Here is an 18,729-nt window from a genome sequence, read left to right on the forward strand (position 1 = left end):
GCATCTTAAGATTACATTTGATACAATGATCAGTATATTAAAGAGACTGAAAGACAATATGAATGAAAGTTATGAAAAGATGTGGGGTTTAATCATTGAATCAAAATCTGTAAAAGTAATCATTCTAAGACTGAAAAATACAATACTTGAAATGAAGACCTCATTGGATGAGTTGAACAGTATAGCTGAAGATTGGCTCAATGATCCCAAAGACAGATCAACATGAAATATTTGACTAGAGCACAGAGAATGCAAAAGAATACACATATCAGTCACATGCAAGTCATAGTGCAAACCCCTTTATTCCTATTATTGGAGTTACTAAAGAAAAAAGAAAGAATAGGGTAGGACAAATATGTAAAGAAAACACAGTCAAGAATTTCCCAAAACTCTTAAAGCTAGCAATCTTCACATTCAAGAATCTCAGCCAACTCAGGATAGCTATAAAGACTCCTCAAGGATCTAGAACTAGAAATACCATTTGACCCAGCCATCCCATACTGGGTATATACCCAAAGGATTATAAATCATGCTGCTCTAAAGACACATGCACACGTATGTTTATTGAAGCACTATTCACAATAGCAAAGACTTGGAATCAACCCAAATGTCCATCAATGACAGACTGGATTAAGAAAACGTGGCACATATACACCATGGAATACTAGGCAGCCATAAAAAAGGATGAGTTCGTGTCCTTTGTAGGGACATGGATGCAGCTGGAAACCATCATTCTCAGCAAACTGTCACAAGAACAGAAAACCAAACACCGCATGTTCTCACTCATAGGTGGGAATTGAACAATGAGATCACTTGGACACAGGAAGGGGAGCATCACACACTGGGGCCTATTGTGGAGTGGGGGGAGGGGGGAGGGATAGCATTAGGAGATATACCTAACGTAAATGACGAGTTAATGGGAGCAGCACACCAACATGGCACGTGTATACATATGTAACAAACCTGCACATTGTGCACATGTACCCTAGAACATAAAGTATAATAAAAAAAAAGAAAGAAAGAAAACCACAACTAGGCATTTCACAACTAAACTGCTGAAAACGAAAGACTTGCTGATTCTAATGGGCTAGATGATCAATGTGCCACAGTCCTTATTTTAAACCCATATAAAATATTTCACAAATTATCTGAATATCGCTAGTTTAAAAAGGAAATTCATTTCAACAAAGTCAAAACAAGGGACAAATGAAAGATGGATAAATTGTGTTTATCATTTGAAGGTTGTAGCTGCTTTTCAAACCAGATAGAAACCGTTTGTTTCTAATTGTCTCATAACTGAGATAAATAAAACCAATTTTAAGGAGAAACTTTATGCCTGACAAGTATGAGTCAATTGGAACATTGAGAAAACAATTCAAAAGAAGTCGAGTTTAGAACTTTACATCTTAACTCTTACTTTGTTTTGTGCTTTGTTTTTTGTCTTTTGTTTTCTGTTTTTGAGATGAAGCTTCGCTCTTGTTGTCCAGGCTAGAGTACAATGGTGCCATCTCGGCTCATGGCAACCTCAGCCTCCTGGGTTCAAGCAATTCTCATGCTTCAGTCTCCTGAATAGCTGGGATTACAGGCATGTGCCACTATGCCCAGCTAATTTTTGTATTTTCAGTAGAGACGGGGTTTCACCATGTTGGTCAGGCTGGTCTCAAACTCCTGACCTCAGGTGATCCACCCGCCTTGGCCTCCCAAAGTGCTGAGATTACAGGCTTGAGCCACCGCAGCCGGCCTTAACTCTTACTTTGTATGTTGACTTTAGAAAGCACAGATATACACTGTAGACAGCTTGACTGAGATTGCTCACATACCAGAATAATAGAGAATCAGGTGTCATTGTGGGTAGAAACAGAAGTAAGAAATCAACATTTACTGAGCCCTTAACAGTGCCAGGCATTAGACTACCTTTCTTACAGAGAGCACTGCAGATATGAAATGAACTTCACATAGATCACACATGGATGTGGAAATGAACCCATTCATTAGCCTGAATGCCCATAAGGTAAATCATTTCAGACAGTACAATATCTTCAGCTCCATCTCATTTCTTTTTTCATTCTATTGAGAAATAAACATTCATTCCAGCTGCCAGCTTCTGGATTTGTCTGGAGTGTTGCAGACCCAAGTGGAATCAGCCTGGGTTCCCATCGATTTCTTTCTTCAGAAACTAAGCTTGTGTTCCTCTTCTCCTCCCTCCTCTCAGAAACTACTGAGCCCTCTCTCTCTTCACTTGCACCATCCCCTCTCCCCACCCACAAGCCCGACTATGAAATGGGATGTCACCCTACTTTTGCCTCCCCTTCCAGCACATATATTCATTTCATCTTAAATTGTTTCTGCTAATCACTTTGGGAAACAGAGATAATTAAAATCATAAGCATGAAGGGAAAAAAATGAAATCATAAACATGAAGGGATTCAAAATCTCATCATTGGCCTGAAGCTGTGCTTCCTGGAGCACTCTTTATTCTACATCTGAAATTATAACTAAGCACAGTTGGGATTCTGCCCCTCTTCCCCCACTGTCTCAGCTAATTTAATTCTGGGTCCTATTCGTTGATTGAATTAAATCCTACCGATGTCATGAAAACATCCAATGTTTCCCCGCTCCAAGTGTTCAACTCACAACTCTGAAGCCCACCAAGAGGTCCCTGCTGAGGTACCAGCTATTTCCTCTGTAAGGCGGTAATCTCCAAGGTAAACAATCCACCAGCACCTGGTACCTCTCCTTACCCTGCCTCCTTGGAAGAAAGGAAAAAGAGAATTTAGCAGAAAAAAATTCCTAAAACCTAACAAAGTGTCCCAGCCCCTTTGGACAGACCTATGTACCCATCTGTCATAAGTAAACCCATACAACAAGAATGTTGCCATGTCTTTAAAAATTCGTGAGTTCCAGCCAAGCGCAGTGGCTCATGCCTGCAATCCCAGCACTTCGGGAGGTCAAGGTAGGTGGATCATGAGGTTCAGGAGATTGATACCATCCTGATCCACAAGGTGAAATCCCATCTCTACTAAAACTACAAAAATTAGCCAGGTGTGGGGTGCATGCCTGTAATCCCAGCTACTCGGGAGGCTGAGGCAGGAGAATTGCTTGTACCTGGGAGATAAAGGTTGCAGTGAGCCGAGATCAGGCCGCTGAACTCCAACCTGGCGACAGAACTACACTCCATCTCAAAAATAAATAAAAATAAAAATTCCTGAACCCTCAATTTGTCTCCCCTATTCACTCAATTGAGTCATTATCTTTCCAAGCTAGACACATAGGAGCTATCTTTTCCTCCTTCCTTATCCTTTCCATTTGATCTGTGGTCATCCCTCATTCCCCTACTTATTTTATCGCCCCCTTTTATCCTCACACTTTTTCTCTTGTATGTTGAATGTATTTGCTAGTTACATGTTAATCACCCTTGAATTATCTTGAAAGAAACTGATACCGGCTGATGTTTCAAAGACTGACTTTCTATACCTGTTCTGTACTTTCACTTTAGTGATCATTTATTCTATTGTTTTAGGTTAATACTGTTGTTTTCATACCTTAAATAACTTTGCTTCCCACAAAGTAGAGGGTTTTGTTTTGTTTTGTTTTGTTTAGCATTTCTTATTTAACGCTTTATAAACACAATAACCTAGGAAAAGGGGTTACTTTACATCTACCTTCCACTCCTGCAGCTTTGATTCCTGGCACACAGCATGAAAAGCAAGCAGAGGAACACAGCAGTTAGCAACTTTCACCACTTTTCACCTGTTCTTCCCCATTATTGAATCTATCTAAGGAAGATATCATTGTGACTGCCAGGAGATGTCAGGCCTCAAAAGGGAAGTTGAAAATTTTGTAAGAAATGAGCCCAGTGACCTCCATTTCCTTGCCTCCTTGGTAAATAATTTGTGGTTTTCCAAAACTGGAGGCATATTTTAGAGTTCAAGCAAGCTTGGCAGTAAATTGTCCCAAGGCTCATAAAAATGTGCACACGGGGTTTTGCAGACACCAAATCAAATAACTAAAGTGAAGTGAAACCAAAACAGAGCAGATGCATGTATGCACAGGCATATCCCAGTCCCAGAACTGCAGACAGGGTTGTCTGTCTTTTACTGTGTAACATAAATTCTAGAATATTAAACAGTTCAGTGGTAGGGAGGTGCAAGTCGCTCTTCCTTTAACCTCCAAAATATTTCTAACATCCAGTTTTGACTGCTTTCATCAAAGAGATAGCTCATGGGTTACAACTTCAAACTTTGGAACAATTCAGGGTTTAGCAAAGCCATTGTCCTCTGCTTCTTGACTTCTGCATGTGCTGAGAGGATTGGGAAGGGAAGTCGGCGCTGTTAGTAAAGAAACGGAGGACAGAGGTGGGGCAAGCAAAGACACAGGCTCTGGTGTTGGAAAAAAAAGAAAAACAAACTTGAGGATCCTAGCAGGCTCCAGATCACAGGGATTAAGAAGAAATTGGCTCAAACTTAAATACTAAGTGTTCACTTCTATTTCCCTTCTGAATAAAACAGTAAGGGGATTGTGCCAATACCCTCCAGCAGTTAGCAGAAGAGTCCCAACTAGAATACAGAACTTGAGACGGTAAGTTCACTGCTCAGTGGACATATACCCAGATCACAAAGCCTTACAAATAGGGCTTTCTACATCCTCCCAGACCCTCCTACGTGTTTGTTTTTGTTTTTTTCCTCAAAGCGCCTACCTGAATGATCCTCTTCAAGAGAAACCAGGTCATAAGGCTTGTTCTCTTCTCTGCTGCAACCACGCAATGGACCTTGAAATCACTCAGAGCGAGAACCAGAGCCTCACAGTGGCCTCCAGGGTGTCCACCATCTGCTGAGCTTACACCTCCACCCGCCCTGCCACCCTCACCTCTCAGGTCCCTCCAGCTGAACCCCTTTTTCACTCTGTCCCAACCGGATGGGGCTCATCACTGCCTGCGTCTTTGCACTTTCTACTCCTCCCCCAGAGATCTTCTCACCCTGTTCTCTCTCCACCCGTAAGTCTCTGCTCAGACATTACCTTTTCAGGGAGGCCTCTCTGACCATATTATCTAAATGGGTAAATGACAACTCTTCAAGACTCTTGTCCCCCACCTGGCTCTGCTTTTGCATACGGTACTTACCCCCTTCTCTCTTTTTTTTTTTTTTTTTTTTTTTTTTTGCTTTGAGATGGAGTCTCGTTTTGTCACCCAGGCTGGAGTGCAGTGGCGCGATCTCGGCTCCCTGCAGCTTTCACCTCCTGGTTCAAGTGATTCTCATGCCTCAGTCTCCCAAGTAACTGAGATTACAGGCATGTACCGCCACACCTGGCTAATGTTTGTATTTTTAGTAGAGATGAGGTTTCACCATGTTGGTCAGGCTGGTCTTGAACTCCTGACCTCAAGTAATCCATCCACTTTGGCTTCCCAAAGTGTTGGGATTACAGGCATGAGCCTCCATGCCCGGCCCTCACCTTCTTATATTCTATATAATTTTTGTCTTCCTCACCAGAGTATGAGCTCTATGAAGCCGAGAGCTTTCCTTCCTTTTCTTCACTGATGAATCCCAGCATAAAAAATTATGTCTTGTACACAGTAGGATTCAACAAGGAGATCTATGTATTATTTATATGTTTTTATATATCTCATTGACATATATGTTGTTTACATATATATCTTATTTACATATATCTCATATAGGTATATACACAAATGGTCCCTAACTTACGATGTTTTCAACTGTACAACGGTGTGAAAGTGAAACACATTCAGTAGAACCTGTACTTCAAGTTCCCGTACAACCATTCTGTTTTTCATTTTCAGTACAGAATTCAATAAAGTACATGACATATTCAACACTTTATTATGAAATAGACTTTGTGATGATGATTTTGTCCAGCTCCAGACCAATGTAAATATTGCGCATTTACAAGTTAAGTGTCTAAGCACATTTGCAGTGGACTAGGCTAAGCTACGGTGTTCGAAAGGTTAGGTGCATTCAGTGCATTTTTGGCTTGGAATATTTTCAGCTTACGGTGGGTTTATCAGAACATAACCCCATCGTAAGTTGAGGAGCATCTTTCTCTCTCTCTCTCTATTTTCTCTCTCTCTCTTTCTTTCTCTCTCTCCATATAAATGTATATACACACATACACACATATACATATATATACACACACATATATACATGCTCTGTGTGTGTATAGAGAGACAACTCTGTTCTCTGAGTGTGTGTATATATATGTGTGTGTGTGTGTGTGTGTGTGTGTGTGTATGCACAGGGAGAGAAAAGAGAGAAAGAGAAATCAAATCATCCATGGCTACATTTGAGAATAGATTTGTGTAATGATCTTTATTTTACCAATCAAAAAGTTAATGAAGAAATGGAACGGACAAATACAAGTACCAAAAACAATATTATACTTAATTAAGGTTTTTCGCTTTTGATTTAATGACTAGACTTATTATAACTTCTTCTTACAAAATAAATTATTGAGCAGAACACAGGTTTGTTGAGGACCAGGAATTTTCAGGCATTCAGAAGTCTATCCTAGTCCATCCTCTGGGTCTAATGGAAAGTTACTTGCTCAATGTTTATGTGAGCCAGGAACCAGCAGAAGTGGGTGCATGACTTCAGTGAAAACACAGGGAAATTTTAGAGGGTGATGGCGTCGGAAGTCAAGTTGCATATCTGGAAGCCATCTCTTCCGTGATTCGTGACTTTAAGGACAAGTGGACATTTTTGAAAAGGTACATGGTGGTTTCTTTATAGTTTGGCACAGAGTCACTGTGGACTCAGGGTGTCCCAGACACAGGGAGCAAAGTGGGTGGCAGAGGAATCTAAGGGTGGTTCATGCTGACTGTTTGATCCAGCAGACATTTTTGAGACTTCTAAAAGGTTGGCATTTTATGGCCTATTTAGTCATTTAAATCCTCGTGGGCCTTTGACCAGCAGAAGTGGGTGAATAACTACAGAGCAGTTCAACCTGAACTTCCAATTGCAAAAAAGAAAAAGTGAGGGGGCAGGGGTTTGCTGGTGAATGACAGTCTCTTCGTGAGCTTCCCTGAAAAATAAAACAAAATTAAAGTTAAAATAAAACAAAATTAAAGACTACTGAAAACTAATCTAATAATATTGACATTTCTTCCCCCAAAATATCAGCTTTAAAGAACTGAATAGAGGGTGGTGGAGAGACTGAGCTTTCCTTTGTTATTGTTCTCTTTTGATCATTTCACTGCTCCTACTTTATTTTAATAATGCGTCCAAAGACTGATTCACCCTCTGTCTCCCACTTTAATAAAGGTTCATTAGTGGATTAGGAGAGATTTGAAACCGAGCCCAGTGGAGTCAGCAGAGACAAGTTCCAAACAGCCATTCAGCACATTTTGGAAAGCGCCAAGCTAGCAACTTGGAAAAGAGTCACCAATAAAATGTGGGTGTACTTGTGTCCATGGAACCCCAGTGGACAGACAAAGCACCCCCACTTCCAGGAGGGGCAACGTGGCTCACTGAAAATGTTCAAGGCAAAGATTGTTGTGTCTACTTTGAGCCAACCCCAAGAAAATAAATATAGCCCATCCACATGGAAAATCAGGGAGAAACTGATGACCACATATATTATTATAATCAAAATAAGTAAATAAGTGCAGCCACTTGTGCTACTCTGGAATCCCAGCATCCTCTTTGAAATCTACAAGCCCTTCTCAATCGTAGCAGGTCCCACACTCCTACCTGGCCTACAGAGGGGGTCAACCACTGGTGTTTGTAAGCACGCAGGTGGTTCACACCTCAATGCTTCGCTTCCTTCTAAGCCTTCTCCAAGGGTGAAACTAAGGAGGGAGCTGTTGACTTCATCCTTTTTCCCTGTTTCCATAGGTTTTATCAAAATTATTTCTGATGATATTTTCAATATGTACACAAAAATTCTACTTCTATTAGTATTACGAATATGATAACAAGCTAACAATTGAGCACTTGTGAATTTTTCTAAGAACGTTACAGCCATTAGCTCATTTAATATTCAGAATCCTGTAACACATTATAACCCATACTCTTGATTGTCTGATTTAAGCCATATCTATAATCTCCTTTCTCTCCCAAATTCAAGCAAAGGTGGTCAGAAGACACAAATCAGGCCCATAAGTGAGTTTCTGCTTATTGGAAATTTGAGAAAAGCGTTGATTTTCTGATAAAAAGGCCGACTCAGCTAAAACTCTCCCATGTCTCTTTTCTCTTCTTTTTGTATGAAAAGTAGAATCGCACACACGGTATGGCAGAGACAAAAAACCTCATTTCTCTCACACTATTGATCAACAGCACCTGCTCTTTGGGTTTCTCTTTGTTTAAGCTACTGTAAGTCATACTTTCTGGTACTTTCAGGCGAAGATATTCCTATCAGATGCCATTTACCGGTGAGGAAGCTGACACATGATGAAATGAAGCCATCTATCCAAGATCACCCAGGTGAGAAGTACAAAAGCTTAGCTTAAACTCAAACTCTTTTTTCCCAGAGCCCACATTACTAACCACTATGGCATGCTGTGATGCCCTTGACAACCATTAGATTAGAAATAAGGACATTCTAGGCTGGCCCGGTGGCTCACATCTATAATCCCAGCACTCTGAGAGGCCCAGGTGGGCAGATCACCTGAGCTCACAAGTTCGAGACCAGCCTGGACAACATGGCGAGACTCCATCTCTACTAAAAATGCACACGAAAAGAACCCAGGCATGACGGTGCATGCCTGTAATCCCAGCTACTCAGGAGGCTGAGGCTGGAGAATTGCTTGAGCCCGGGAGGAAGAGGTTGCAGAGAGCTGAGACTGCACCACTGTACTCCAGCCCAGGCAATAGAGCCAGAAAGGAAAGAAAGAAAGGGAAGGGAAAGGAAGGGAAGAGGAAGTGAAGGGAAGGGAAGGGAGAAGGAAGGGAAGGGAAGCCGCACACCACCACGCCCAACTAATTTTGTATTTTTAGTAGAGATGGGGTTTCACCACGTTGGCCAGGATGGTCTCGAACTCCTGACCTCAGATGATCCACCCAGCTCAGCCTCCCAAAGTGTTGGGATTTGCCACTGCACCCAGCCTATTGTTATTCTTTTACTCAAGTTCTCTATACAACTTTTGTATTAGCTACAGAAACACAAAGTCAAGTTCTGAATCCTCTTGCCTCTGCTTGCAACTCTGTTGCCATCTCACCCATCCTGGATCTAGCCAATACTTTCCTTTAATTTTAAATTCTTTTAATCTGTGGAACATGCCAGTATGCCAGAAGTTTCCTAACTGTATTCATTTATATGATGCCAAGGGAAAATGGAAAGAGGAAGAAAAGAAAGGGGGTGGGGAATGAGAAAGGGAGGATGGGGGAAGGGAAGGAAAGAAAACATTGTTATAACTATTTTACCAGAATTGGTACATTGTGTTGAGATAACCTTTTTAACTTTCTATTTGGAAATAATTTTTAACATTACAAAAAGTCACAAAAATAAAAATAGTACAAAGATCATCTATCCATTTAGCCTTTACCCAGATTTTGCTGCTGTTAACAGTTTATTCCCATTTGCTTTGTAATTTGCAATAGATGATAGATGATCAATAGATCGGTAGATTAATAGACTGCCAGATGATTGATAGACAGACAGATAAATAGGTAATTTTTTTCTGAACATTGTTTTTTATCCCTAAATACTTCAGTGTATCCTAAGGGATATTCTTTTCTACAACCACCATGGGCTTATCAACTTCATACATTTGCATTGATACAATAATTTTCCTACTCTAACAATCATATTCTAGTTTTGTCCATTGACTGAATAATGTCCTTTCTTGCATTTTCTCCCACCAGTGCAGAATTGGTAGAGCTTCATTATAGAAGCATTTGTTGCTGCTGTTGCTGCTGCTGTAACTGTTTATATATTAGTTCAATTATTTGATGAAAAACTGTTAGCCCTTGAATAGGGGCCAACCTGTGGATAGCCCTTATCAGGACTCAGGCTTCCAAGAGCAGTTCATACTTGACCTCATCTCTTCCATGCCTACCCTCTGTTTTATCCTTTCCACTCCTTTTTGTTGCAGAAAGAAACAAACAGCAGGGCTCGCTTTAGACCCAGGTGAGCTGGGCTCCTCCCTCAGTCCTCACGATTCAGGGGCCCATGAAAATGTCTTTCATGATAGTTTCTGAGAACCCCCTCCCACCCCCAATCCTCTGGTTCCTGGGCCTGGCTGGAGCTGGTAGTGTGGTCTGGGCAGGTTTCCTGAGCCCAAATGGGGATTTGCTTGTACCCAGTCCCCCTTTCTCCCCTTTAGAGTTCTTTCCAACCCACTTTCTTATGCACGAGATGGGCTTGACATTCCAAAGAGCTCCAGAAATCGTGCCTGCAAGGTCATCCTGGGGCCCTGGGGCTGACCTCCAGTTCCAGAAAAGCAGCCTAGGGAGTGGATTGATTCTGCTGACTGGCACAGGGTTGCTGTCATGGGATGGTGTGTGATTGGGCCACCAGAATGGTGCTGACATCCTGATTTTGAATGATTCTCACTCACTCGGTCACAGGATGAGTTCAGGACTCTGGGCTCCCAACAGCCATCCGCCAGCCCTTGGGTTCGAGCTGCATGTGAGGTTTCCTGCCTCCTCAGTTATCCCCCTTGCTGCTACTGTGGTGTTGCCTCTGCTCTGCAGCACCCGCGGTGGCAGGCAAGGTTTATGCTGTGCACCTGCTGCTGCTGAAACCCAGGGCCATCGCCCCACCCCTCTGCAGGCTGCACCACAGTGCTCGAGGGTGGCTTCACCCACCTCCTCCAAGGGCTTTCCAGATGGTTGTTCTGCAACACCAGCAGGCTCTTCCAATCCATGTTCATTCTTTCCTCCAGCTGATGGGGTGCCTGGCCCTCCCAGGTTAAGCTGAGCGAGATAAGGGTCAGGGATTCCTTGCATAAATGGGATCACTCTTCTTGCTCCACCACTGGAAACAGTGTGAGGAAACCAGGGGTGCAGTCAACATGAAAAGAGATCACATTTTAGGAATGCTGTCATTACAGCCTCAAGGGTTCAAGAGACGACATGGTTGGAAAATGTGTTGTTCTATATTTATACCATAAAGTTCCAAAGGGTAAATTTAACATGACCATAAAATAAATGACTATGCACATTTTCCTGCATACTCTGTGCATTTGTGGTCATCTTCAAAGAAATACGGGCACAACCTCTGAAAAAGCCATCGGAAGCCAGTATTCACAGGCAGCAGGATGGATGGTACAGCATCGTGAGTAATGATGTAGCCAGCATGAAACAAATAGCATTGGGGACTTTAGAGGCAAGAAGAATCAGAATGTCTCAACACGGACAGGTTCTGACAAGCTATAGGTCTTGAATAATAACACAATTGCTACCCTTTTCTCACAGTGGGAAATATGAATTATCCAGGAACAGCACACTTGACAATAACTAATATGAAGAGATGATTTCTGGATCCAGAAGGAAAGAAGTAGTGTCGGGATGGTACAAAGAATTATCAAGTAGTCTGGACAATAAACAAATACATCAGTACCTCTTTACCTATCATTCTAAATCTTCAGTGATCAATCACTAAACCTCATATACGTTTAAAATTTTGCAAAGCATTTTTCAAAGGAATTGCTTGTATAAATGGGAGACCCACACAAAAAAATACTTGCCCAGAGTCCCACACATCCTAGTGTGGGCCCTAAAGAGGCAGACACGTTCTCCATGTCCTAATTCTAAGAAGGCCATCACAAAGCGTGAAAGCATTCCAAAGACAACTCAGTTTTTCTTACATCTTGATCAATTCCCATTGACTTTTAAGCATCGTAGAAAGTAGAAAAATTACACCTGGAAAATGTGCCTGGAATACGGGGAGATACCCACTGAAACTTGAGACCAGAGTAAGAGACACTGACTTTAGCTCAAAACAGTGAAGTCTCCAAGGCCACATGCACACCCTTTGAACAAGGAAGAAAATATGGCTGTGCAGTTGCACAACTTGAGGAATAGCACATGGGGATGGGCTGCCAGTCTAGCTACAGAAGGAAGTATACAATCCCATTACTGCAAGCTAAGAAGGACAATTCATCATGACAAGGTTCTGTGGCAGTGTCTAAGGAGTCACTGTACTTTAATCAACAGTAAAACAGAACTCGGAAGAGAAGCTGATCTGTTTTCACAACTAGGTGAGTCCTAGTCACCTGTTCCTTGGAAACTGCTTCATTTTCTTTCTGCTTCTTTTGTGCTACACCCACGTTTTCTTCCCCTTCTCCCCGGGTCTCCTGTTCTGCAGGATTAGAGCTCAGCCCAAAGCCGTATGTTCTGTTCCTCCCCAGCAGCAACATTTCCACGTTCGGAAGTGCCAACCTATGCGCAGTTCTTCTCATGTCAGTTTCATTGTTCCTTCCCTCCTTCGCTTTGTGATAATTATGCCTATTGGTATCTCCATTTATTTTTCCAAAGAGCACTAAGAAATGTATAACCCCAGAGCAACAGAAGCACAACCCACCACTACTTCCTTTTTTTTTTTTTTTTTTTTTTTGGAGTCTTTGGCTAGGATCAAGTTACCATTTGCTGTCTTCGTATGCTGGCAGGAAGAATTACAGAAATAAATAAGTTAACCCTCACTTCAACAATTACCGGAAACCATGATTAATTCAAACAAAAGATATGTGCAGTGACTTTAACATTTAGAAGGGCCAAATTATGCTCTCCTTTCTTTATTGAGTAAAGCATACTCTGCCAAGGAAAGCCTAATTTCTGTGTTTCTGTCACTTAATTGGTAGTAGAGGATGGCTACAACTTTTTTTGGAAAACTTCAGACATGACAGGGAAAAAGAACAAAAAATTAAAGAAAACAAAGAGTATGGTAAAACTGTGAGAGGGAAAGGAGGAAACAGAAAAAATGAAAGAAAGAGGTATGTCTGATAGGATGGAGAAGGAGTCAGTTCCACGTAGATAGAGAGACTCTTGGGATATGGTTTTTGCCAGATGCCATATATGTTGTATATGCAACTGGGATAGCAATAGCAGAGGTTGTTTTGAAAATGAATTGTCTAATGGGAATTTGCTGCACGCCTATCTTACGCTATGTGTAAGGAACATTTCAAGCCCAGTGGTTACACATCAGCATTATCTTCTATTGTTACATGTCAGTGTCCCTCTTTAAATCACAGTGAGGGCTGGGATGCAGGAAAAATGAAGCGTGGGTCCACCTAGCACAATACCCTTTTTTCTCAGCAATTCTATTAACATAACAATTGTGCCAAATGTCACAATACAAATGCCAACAGACAGCTGGACACGGGGGCTCCTATAATCCCAGCACTTTGGGAGGCCAAGATGGGAGGATTCTTTGAACTCAGGAGTTCAAGACCAGTCTGGGTGACATAGTAAGACCTCATCTCTACTAAAAATAAAAAAATAAAAATTAGCCAAGCATGGTGGTATGTGCCTGTAATCCCAGCTACTCAGGAAGCTAAAGTGGGAAGATCATTTGAGCCCAGTAGTTCAAAGCTGCAGTGAGCTCACATGACTGCACTCCAGCCTGGGTGACAGAGCAAGGCGCTGTCCAAAAAAAAAAAAAAAAAGCCAACCAAAGAATTTGAACACATTGTTTTTATTCTGGCTTTACAAGGAATTTCAGTATATGAAGAGATTTCCTTGCTTAAATTATTTTGCTAAAATATTTAAATAATAGCTGGCATTAATGAGTGAGTGTGATGTTCTAGGTATACTTTCAGGTACCTTAACTGTAATAATTTATGGAAACCTTACAATAGGTCTACCTTCACTTTGCAAATAAGGAGACTGAAGCTCAGAGGGACTAAGCAACCTTCCCAAAGTTTCCCTCTGGTAAGTGATGAAGCTGGCTTACAATCACAAAGCAGCTTATTCGAAGCTACTTTTGAACTCTCAGATATTCCAACACATTAAATCAATTAGCATCAACTAGCATTTTTAATGACTTTTTGATTTGGTTCTATTTGCTGCATCTGCAGTTACTGTCATTCATCCACAAACTAAATATGCTTTGTCACTCTCCTGATTTTTAAAGTGCTCTGTTCTCCTGAACTTGACAAAAGCTGAATATTCATTCAGGAAGCACATAACTGGTGAAATCTATTAAACCATCCATGCCACAGATCTGAAACTGTCATGGGTAGTTCAGTAATTTTTGAGAATCCACAATGCCCTTAGAACTGTACAGAAGATGAAAGAATATTATCTCTACCTCACCCTCTTAAAAAAGCCAGAGAAAAAACCAGCAGAACTTCTTGTTCCCGTATCTGCTGGCACATCATATGCTTTTAGATACGATCATCGAGACAAGCAGTGTTTCATTTTTCATTTTAAGCCCCACCCTACAACCAGCAGAAGAGAAAGGTTTCTAAATCACGCAGACCCATGTTACTTTTCCAGCGGAGCTGGCGAGGGAGTAAGGTGCTGTTTTTAATTCTGGAAACCAACACACACAAGAGAAGTCTGATCCTACAAAACCATTCCTCTGGGACAGCATCACCTTTCAGTCTCATAACATTTCATTGCCTATATAATTCACACTTTTAGAGTATAATTACGGGTTAATATCACATTTGCACACAAACTTCACACAGGCACAATAAATCAATTACAGCAGCCTGAAAAGTCAAAGACACATCTCTGAGGTATCTGCTTATCCATAAGCCTGTTTAGAAAAAATTCCCTTCCCTGTTTAGTTTGTCTCCAGGGCTAATGCCTAAATCCAGAAGCCTGAACTTTCCCATCATCTCCACATCTCTTTTACTCAAGGAGAGCTCCAAACTCCATTTTAGGACTTTTTCTCAAACAGGTTCTCTTAATGGTAATATTCAAATAAAGGTAGAAATGTTTCAATATTAATAATTCGTCTTTAGTGGGTTTTATCATTTGCAATTTACTACCTCATATAGTTTTCTTGTAACACACCAAGCAACCCTGTGACATGTCATGTGAGTGACTTGTGATTATCAGCATTTTACACATAAAAAATGTGACCTGAGAGAGGCGATGTAATATTATTACTGGTTACATGGCTGGGAGATATTACAGTCAAGATTCATACCTAGGTTTTCCGAGGCTGAAATGTTCAGCAAAAATCCACTTTAACATGAATCAGGCCATATGCACACACATTTTATTAAACAAAAATCTAGAAAATATCCCAAGAGTAGATTGTAAGCATTCCCTGAGGTATTTTCTATGAATTCAAGCATACTACAGCTACCACCACATAAAAGACAGATGTGAAACCAGACTCAAACTGAAAACCAACAGAACTATTTTTATTGCCCACGCTTTGTATAAAAAGCAAGAGGAGAAAAGAGCCTGAAGATCAAATGACAAAGAACTTTCTAAATCTGTCACTTAGTAACATATTGCTAAATTCTTGTTCTCTTTGTCCCAACATGTTAAAAGTCTGCCTTCTACAGAAGATTTTATGTTCTTTCTCTGTCTCTCAATACTCTACCTTCTCGATTGCAATGGAAGAATGACAGGGTGACTGATTAATACACGCATAATATCAAAAATGTGTAAGACATGTGTAAAGAGAATTTTTTTTTGTCTTTGACATTGTTTGTGTTCCTCCCATTTATACTAATTTTTCAGGTATGGGTATTGTATTTTGAAGATCCAGCATACTGCAAAGCCAATTAAACACAGAGGACATAACTTTCGCCTTGGGAGATGCACACGTGCCCACAAAACCCGCCCCTGAGTTGCCCCTTTCTCTATGTCTGCATTTCAGATCATCTCTAAACCATTTGTGGGCAGCTCATAATTCTTGCCAAATCCATATTTAACCTTCTGCAGTCACATTAGTGGACACGGCTTCGGCATTCGTTGCCCAGAAAACAGATCAATAGACTCTACATTTTGAAGGGCATCAAATCCTCCTGGTCTGCAGCAGAGAGGCGGTGGGCCTGAGAAGAGCCAGCAGCAGTCAGATTGAGCCTCACAGCGCTGCCTGCACCGGAGGGAACAGAACCTTTCTGGGACTTGCCCGGCATCCCTCGCCTAGCGGGGGCTAAGTTGCTGTGCTTCTCCTGGGCACTCAGAAATGCATCAGCCTGGGCCAGCAAATCAAGGCCGAAGCGCAAACGAATTACAGTCTGTGTGTGGCCAGAGCAATCCCGACGACTCCCTTGATTAAACTTTAGAGGGGTTTCAAAACGTCTGCAGGAAGACGCGTTCCAGCCCAGCTGTCTTTTCTCCCTTCCGCACCTTCAACAAACTGTTGGGCAAGATTACAGGACAGTCTCCCTTTCCCTATTATATATTTCTGTAACAATTTGAGTCTCTTTAAATGGTAAGCAGATATCCTTCTTATCAGAAAAAAAAAAAATAATGCTTAAAAATTACCTCCAGCTCAATATTCTATCATTGCTATATCTGAATAACACGTTCAAATGAAAACTGTGTTGCCTCTGTTTGAGTCCCAATCATGAAGGGCTGAGCTGCTTCCAAAGACCATGAATAATGTGCTTCTGTTCAATTTAAATGATTATCTCAATGTGGAATACGAGTAGGTTTTGTTAGGGTCTTTGAAACCATTTCTGTGTCGCATATCATAAAGTCTGAGCCATTCACAACCATGAATAAAATGACAAGTTGTAAACGAGTAAAATGTAAAATTGCATGCACTGCAATTTGACCCTTTCATTCAAAAGCTGAAAAATCTGTCTTAATTCTGGAAATTCCTTCAATAGACAGAGTTGGAAATATTCCACCAAACTATATGTTTGTTTTATAAATAAAACACATCATATCACATATCCAATGTCAAATATGCTCTTGGCTCTACCTTCAAAGGCTACCTCAGACCTAATCGCTGCTCACTCCTTCTACTGCTTCCATACTGGCTCAAACCATTCTCCCTCGCCTAGATCATAGACAATTTGTGATTCCATGTAGCCCCTTAAATGTCTATTCCAAACACATGACCCTCTGAAAACATAAGTCAGATCATGTCACTGCTCTGCCCACTACCCTACAATAGCTCCCTGGTTTCCTCTGAGGAAGAGCCAACACCCATAAAGGCCACCAGGCCCTCCTTGAATTGCCCCCATTAGAGCTCTCCTTCTCATCCCTGATCCGGCATAATGGCTTCTTGCTGTCCTCAATTACGCCTTGGCTGCAGCTCCTCTCTGCCTAGAAACCTCTCCTCTACATATCTGCATAGCTAACTCCCTTTACTTCCTTCATATCTTTGCTCAAATTATCCCATTTCAGTGAGGCTTTCCCAGACATCCCTATTTAAATGGTAACCACTGCCTTTCTTCTTCCCCCACTACCCTACTCCACTGTTCCCTGTTGCCATAGCAATTCGTCTTTTCTGGGATATTATATAAATTACCATTGTATTATGGTGATTGTTTATCATCTGCCTTTGTTCATTTGGTTCACTTGTATATCTCAAATCACCTGTAACCATACTTGACCCATAGTAGGGGCTCAGTAAATATTTGGTAATGAATGTTGAAAGAAAGACGAGTTGGAAATGGCTAAAATTATGCTATCCTTTACCAAGATACTCCATTGCAAATTTTGGAATTTCCTTTTTCTTACATACAGTTCTTAATATTGATTTACGTCTCCAACATAATCCACAAGGGAATAAAAGAAGGTTCAATTCCTCTCTTTCTATTCCAACCAAAGTTACACTTTTTGAGGAGAGAAAGTGGAAACTAGGCCTGTGAGCTCAAATTTTCCCCACTGTGCATAAATGTTTGCGTATGTGTATCTGTTGTTAGAATGGCCTCATAAATTGCAACAGCAAGTCAGAGAAAGCCAAGTGAGCTATCCAAAATTCAACTAAATGTCATCTTAAATACTATCCAAAATTCAACTGAATATCATCTTAAATATTCATCAGAGTTGTAAGGTCTTAAGACCATGAAAGCATGCAGAATCACATCAAGAAAAAAAAATCTTTACCACTTAATAGAAACTATACTTTTAAATATCTTGAGATTCCATCAATTGTCTTTAGGTGGTACAAGAGTCTTAAGAAGTCAAGGAAAAAATATATTTACAACTCTTACAAAACAAACAAACAAAAAAATTAAGTTCCATCAGGTGATCAACCTGGATAAAATCTGCAGATTTCTGTGAATAAAGAGAAGAACTGGGGAGCTATGTGAATAAAACTTCAAGCCAGAGGAATGAGCTACAGGACCAAAGAGGCCCACCCTTATTACATTTCAAAGTCCATGAAATGACAACTGTAACAAAAGGCTCTATGTATTCCATTGTGATCATTCACAAGACTCCAGTCTTAAGTAACCTGAATTAACAGGGAAGGAGCCTACTATCTTCCATAAATTGGGAAGCATATTTTAACCTTGGGAAAATATAGCATTACCAAAGAAAATTTCAAGAGCCTGAAAATCGTTGCATATTATTTGTGTTAAAACAGAATCTAGAGGCCAGATGTGGTGGTATGTACCTGTAGTCTCAGCTACTCATAGGGCTGAGGTAGAAGGATCACTTGAGCCCAGGATTTCGAGTTCAGCCTGAACAACATAGCAAGATCCCACCATTAAAATTTTCTTTAAAAATTTGTCATTAAAAAAATAATAATGTATTTATGCCTATAATCCCAGCACTTTGGGAGGCCAAGGCAAGCAGATTGCTTGAGTCAAGAAGTTTGAGACCAACCTGGACAACATAGTGAAACATCTCTACAAGAAAGCACAAAAAAAATCACTGGGTGTGGTGGCATATGCCTGTAGTGCCA

The 18,729-nt window shown here is 40.9% G+C and overlaps 1 long non-coding RNA gene across 1 annotated transcript; it reads right to left on the reverse strand.

Moving 5' to 3' along the window:
* Nucleotides 1-6,307: 6,307 nt before the first annotated feature.
* Nucleotides 6,308-18,381, reverse strand: LOC139363915 (uncharacterized). Its single transcript, XR_011625119.1, has 3 exons — nt 17,583-18,381; nt 10,764-10,932; nt 6,308-7,038 (listed from the first exon to the last, which is right to left on the reverse strand). It is a non-coding gene; the product is annotated as an uncharacterized lncRNA (long non-coding RNA).
* Between the last annotated feature and the right edge of the window lie 348 nt (nt 18,382-18,729).

The sequence above is a fragment of the Macaca nemestrina genome, chromosome 6, assembly GCF_043159975.1.
Source record: "Macaca nemestrina isolate mMacNem1 chromosome 6, mMacNem.hap1, whole genome shotgun sequence".
NCBI lineage: Eukaryota > Metazoa > Chordata > Mammalia > Primates > Cercopithecidae > Macaca > Macaca nemestrina.